Source organism: Mycetomoellerius zeteki, unplaced genomic scaffold (assembly GCF_001594055.1).
Source record: "Mycetomoellerius zeteki isolate Tzet28-1 unplaced genomic scaffold, Tzet1.0 scaffold35, whole genome shotgun sequence".
Taxonomy (NCBI): Eukaryota; Metazoa; Arthropoda; class Insecta; order Hymenoptera; family Formicidae; genus Mycetomoellerius; species Mycetomoellerius zeteki.
This window is the reverse complement of record NW_017257338.1, coordinates 4,449,754-4,455,753: the sequence shown is the minus strand read 5'-3', so window position 1 is coordinate 4,455,753 and position 6,000 is coordinate 4,449,754. Positions and strand designations below refer to the sequence as shown.

At 30.4% G+C, this 6,000-nt stretch overlaps 2 protein-coding genes across 3 annotated transcripts in view; one reads left to right on the top strand and one right to left on the bottom strand.

The window, feature by feature from the left end:
- LOC108725543 (UNC93-like protein) overlaps positions 1-6,000 on the bottom strand; it is a 141,841-nt gene that overhangs the window by 19,164 nt on the left and 116,677 nt on the right. The gene's annotated exons all lie outside the window — the stretch shown is intronic.
- Glurb (metabotropic glutamate receptor B) overlaps positions 3,572-6,000 on the top strand; it is a 139,133-nt gene continuing 136,704 nt past the window's right edge. Inside the window, exon 1 of the mRNA XM_018452599.1 lies at positions 3,572-3,637. The gene's annotated coding sequence lies outside the window, so the exon portion shown is untranslated. The remainder of the gene's footprint in view (positions 3,638-6,000) is intronic.

The following is a 6,000-nucleotide window of genomic DNA, read 5'->3' as shown; positions in this document are numbered from 1 at the left end:
TAAATTTTGCACTTTTTGAATGTGGTAGGGATAGCGATTATCTCCTTTTACAGTTCGCCAAATTGTTTGTGGTGACACTCCCAATACAGCCGACGCATTCCGAACGCTGGTCTCAGGATGATTGTCAAAATGTTGTAAAATACGATTCCCTGCCTGCAAATCTCTTCGTAACGCTGCTTGAAATCGGTTGTTTTCTTGTCGAATTGAAAATGTTCCAGTCTCTCGCAATCTATTAAATGTCAACATAAACACTCTTCGGTTTGGCACTCTTCTGTTTGGAAATCGTCGTGCATATTCTCGCACCGCCTTTAAAGCATTACCGTTGCAGAAACCGTATACAAAAACCATATCAGCATATTCACTATTAGAATACGTACGCGGCATATTGCAAAAGACAAAATTCATCTACTGTTAAAGGCTTTCAAAGAGCGACTGACAAATTCATAACAGAAAGTGGAAAATGTAATCAAATATGTCGGTGCTAGATATGGCAAGAAATGTAAACATTTTTTTTCGATTTCTCTGAAACGGAGCTAAAACGAGCATATGTCTATAGGACTTTTTTTCTTAGTTTTTTACTCCTCTACACGCTCCCGAAGTTTTGCGATTTAATTTGGAAACACCCTGTATTATAAATATTATTAAATAAAGCAGAATGTAATAATGTATTTTGATGCGCGCAGTAAATAAATATTATACGTTTTTTTTACTTACGCGAAATTAAGCAGTAAAGTTCGATTTTAGTTTCCTAATAAATTTATTAAAACGCCAGAATTTAATAATGCCTGAATTAAAAATATCATAATATTCCACTGAACTCTTAAGCATACCGATATCATCATCATATTTAATGTAGAATTAAAAACATTTACTAAGGTTAAAATTTTATGCCCTCATTTCCTTGAGTACATCAATATATTGACGGATGTTTTGCAACCGCATATCGTTTTGAATACTTCGACGCAGAATTTTTAAAATAAGCGAGGCATGATATCTCATGAAACTTCATGTGTAAGACCGTTATAAATAAACACTAACATGTTATATTGCACATGGGGAAAAACCGTTTAGATATATTTTCAGAAATATATTTCGCTGTTATTTCTAATTCAACACAGTTCGAAATGTATCAAGGATATTATTTTTTACGATTGCGCATTATCACTATCAAAAAATCAAGATGTACTCGAAACGTACCGTATAAACTATTCCACGAACGTTTTAAAATCTGACTATGGTAGCGACATTTAACTTTTAATTCTTAAAATTTCTGCCTTTTGCCAGCTCGTTAATTTCTACTTATTTTTTTTTAATATCCCATTTCATCCAATCTCATGTTGTATTAAAAAGTACGAATAACTTTGCAGCACACAACGTAAAATATTCAATCATTTTTAACTAGCAATTAAATTTTAATTAATCCTCACGAGTGCAATGGAACATGGTACGTCTCACTTTTTCACCTCGATCTTTAATGTGTCTTTGATATTTAATTTAAATATTAATATACACATATATATATATATTGATATAATTTATACTTTTGAAAATTCAAACTATTGTTTTCTAGTATTATTTTAATTAATTAAGCAATTATATATCTTTAATTATAAATAAATTAAAACGAAAAAACATGATTTTTTCGAATTAATTAGATTACGCATAAATTATACATAATATAATTGATAGCAAGGCTTATAACGAGCAATTACAGTTTACTCATAAGATGCATTTTATTTTAATTACATAATATAACTTTCAAATGAATTTGAAAATTATATTATTGTACTTATGTAATTAAAATAAATGCATCTTATGAATAAACTGTAATTGCTCGTTATAAGCCTCACTATCAATTATTGTATATTAAATTCATTAAGCATCTTTCATATTTTCTATAGTTACAGAAAAAAAGTTATTAGCAAAATCTTACTTTTTATGCTTTTTGGATCGTTAAATCGACCCAATTTATGAATCTTAAGTTAAAATTTTAAAAATTAAAAATAATATATTGTAGCATATAATACTTACACAAATATTAACATTAGTATAACATTAATTTAATATATTAACATTAAGTGTGTGTGTACAATAATTACTGATATAAAAAGCTTGTGTGCCATTATGGACCCACCATTTCAAATTTTTAAAATTTGATTTTGGATTTGTAATTAGTTACTCAAAAAAAAAACAGATAAATATAAATGTTAATAAAAATCCGTCCATAAATAAAAATAGAAAAAATATGTCTCTGTAAAGACTAATGAGCATTTAGAAGTGAAACATGTTTATTTAAATTACCTTACAAATTTGCATTAAAAATCTATAATAAATTATATAATAATACAATAATTAAAAAAAATCTCACAATGTATTCGTACGTCGTGTCGATATATTGGGAGAGAAACTTTGAGGATCGCGTTGTCTCTGTGGCAAGGTTCAATTAGTCCAGTAGGCTTCAAATAGGCAGGAATAATTAAATCTCCTTTCTCAGCACGGTATAGAGAACCAAAGCTGTCGAGCCAATTAACTCCTACAAATCCCTGTGAGGCCAATCCTCCCTACTGACAATCATCCGTCAATTGTCGCGCATTTCCCTCAACAACTCATGATATTATCGGCCAAAAATCTCATTGTCCCGAGTGCCTGATAAGAGAACGCGCGCCGCATGGGATGCTGGGAAGAGGGGTTGGTTCGGTTCAAGCCGGCGCCCTCGCTCCACAAGTTCCTTCAGTATACGCGCGTAGCTACATTCGGTTGGACCCTATTTCGCATCGTGCTTTAAAATCGCGTAATCCTCACGTCGGGGAAATCTTTCAAAACGAAAGTATTTCGTCGTTCGATCTACGTGTTAAATTATTGCTGTGTTTACCTGAATTTAATTGAAAACGTTTAAATTAACATGAATCTAATTCACCCTTTGGAAGTGTTCCCTAAGTTTATAACGCTCGATATAAATCGAAACTTTAGGAAACTTAGAAAACTATATATATAGAGATTCCTTTAATCATAAAGACTTCGAGCAACGTTGACGTGAACTGTCATCTTGAAGTTCGCTAATTGCAGTCACATAACTTTGTGAAAAATTTTTGTAATATTGCCTAATTTTTTTTTATTTTAAGCATTTAGCAAATGGCTCAAAATAATTCTTAAATTATTGTTTACATACAGTAAGGAATGTTGTAATACCATGGTATATTACAGTGTGTAACTAGACAGTTAAGAATTGATTTTGTCTCATAAAAAAATTATTTTAATTGCAAGAAAATATTATGCGCGCCTTGTGTGAATCAAAAATTCCATAACATAATTTCATATTTTCGGAGAAATTTCAAATGCGTACGTAGGGTATTCGTAATTTCCTTATCGTGGCCATTAGAGATTCGATCGATTTCAATTTGTGCGAACTGGTACTGCCGAGGCAATATATCTCGAATTCCTTTACTTCTTCCAGTACGTTTGATAATGCTCATTCGAAAAATTCTTTCGACGATGATACTACTTGAGATTCTCCTCAAGATAAAATATATGACTTATTCGCGTATGTAACCACTATAAAACAATATTTCGAGGCCGATATAGTGTTCCAGCGTGAAGGAAGGATGGCAATATTAAGAGACGAAGTTTAACTCGGGGGGTAAGTATGATCATGATTATACGCAGAATGTATGGAGCTTCTTTAGTAACTAATTAGAAAATATTTCATTGTGTATATAGTTCATTGTCTAAGATAAAGCAATAATTCTTCATATTAACATAAAATCATACTGACACATATTGGCTGAGTAAGTAAGAACAATGTAAATACCGGCTTAATGTATGGTTAATACTAGTTTAATTTAATGCAAAGAAAGAGAGAGGAAGAGGGAGAGAGAGAGAGTAATAAAATAATTAAAATAACGTTCTAATTTTCCCATGTGTCGGCACCTCTTTTATTTTTAATTAAACTGGGGTGCTGAATTAGCTACTTTTCTTTCTTATATCATTAAATATATTTTCTCTTTCTCTTTCTCTTTTGTAATCAGTTTTTCTCATAGGCAATATTACGTATAATTTAAACATTTATACTATGTTTTTTGTACATTTTTTGTATATTTACAAAGATGTCTTTATTTTGCCATTAATCACAAAGTAAAATTAAAATAAGAAAATGTTAATTTTCCTACAAGAATTCTTCAATTCCAATAGCGTACTTATTTTTTTTCGAAAGAATCCCTTATTGCACCATTAAAAGAAAAATTTCTCGTATCACCTCTCAGAATATCATCTTAACTGCCATTACAAAGACCCGTCAACCCTTATTTAGCCCCCATAGAAAAAGTCAATGGTCAAACAGCGAACCCTTGGACTTAGAGCGAGCATCTAAGATCATCATACGACCTTTTACGACCGAAGTAATTCTTCAGACCACGCACATCGGCTCTCTCGGTTATCAGTGTAACTACTTTGTGATGGCAAAGCCCATTTACTTCTGATGAAGTTACACTAGTAATGCTAGTTAAGATCCATCTTGCCAACAGGTTCTCTCACCTTCTCTCTAAATTTCGCAAATTACCCTTAGATAAGTCATACGGAATACATAATTATTCGACATTATATACAGTATGTGCTCAGACAAGTTTGCATTGTTGCTTCACTTTTGATTATAATTGTTGCTTTGAACATGCGATGTAAATGCTTAAAACATTCAATAATTTTAAAGAAATATAAAATGTACATAATTTATAAAAAGAAAAAAAGAATAAAAAATTACTTAATGTGTGATGTAAATGATTATTATTTGTTACATAATATCGTGTTATAAATATTCCTAAAAGATTTAAATCAGCATTTAATAAGCAGATGTATCGTTTTATAAATTTAATATTTTATAAATATTAAATTTATAAAACATAAAATATATACATAATCTTTAAAAAGGAGAGAATACAAAATTGCTTCATGTATGTTGTAAATCGTTATTATTTATTTATTTGTTATGTAATAATTTTTATAAATATAATAATATTTTATAAATATTATTTTATAAAAAATATATTATTTTATGAATATTCTTAAAAGTATTTACATAATAATTTAATAAAGAAAATATAATAATCTTGAATCTTTTTTAAGAAAATTGACGAATTAGTTTGACTTTTTACATACCCCCTTATAGAGTCTCTTATAATTCAAATAATAAAATAAATTTTCTAAATTAGTACCTGTAAGAACTATCTGCACTAGAATATAGAAATAAGAAGATACTTTAGTTGTAAGCGTTCGTGCGCAAAGAACATCCCGACCATCCCAACAGTGATTTATCATAACATTTCATTTCACGTAATATACCTTCAAGGAAACTTAACTTTAGATATACTAGCAAAAGAGCTGTACACTGCCATAAATATAAAGAAAAATAAAAATTACTGCAAACATCTTGTAAATTGCGCTTTATGCTCGTCAAATGCTCCCCTTAATGATATAATTTTGCATTCATTACCTTAAGATAAAATTTTAAATCATTTTACACTTTTGTATCTTAAAAACTTAAAGACACATGCGTCTGCTGATACGATGAATAACTTTTAATGAATGCGAACTCTCCTGCGAAGTTTGTACTCAACTTTCGAATCAAACTTGATTTTCGACTTGATTTTCTTCGACGAATTTTCGGCTCTTCTTACCGTGAATTTTCGTTCTAGCAGATGTGCGGTATCAAGTTTATCGTTTTGAAAGCTGTTAAAGTTACAAAGTCGGATTGTAGAGCGTATTAACATTCAACGAAAACGATGTTATAACTGAGCATAATATTGCAACTAAAGAAAGCTTAATGCTAGAATTACGTAGCCCCATTACGATTGAGCTGCGGCTTATGTAGAAGTTATTTCTAAAACTAAAAGACTATTATCGGACTACGTATACCCGATGTCTTACGAGATAATCGTGAGATGAATATGCATTGCGACGATGGAGACGAGAATGACCCCTTGACACAGATCCTCGATTATCGTTTCATTC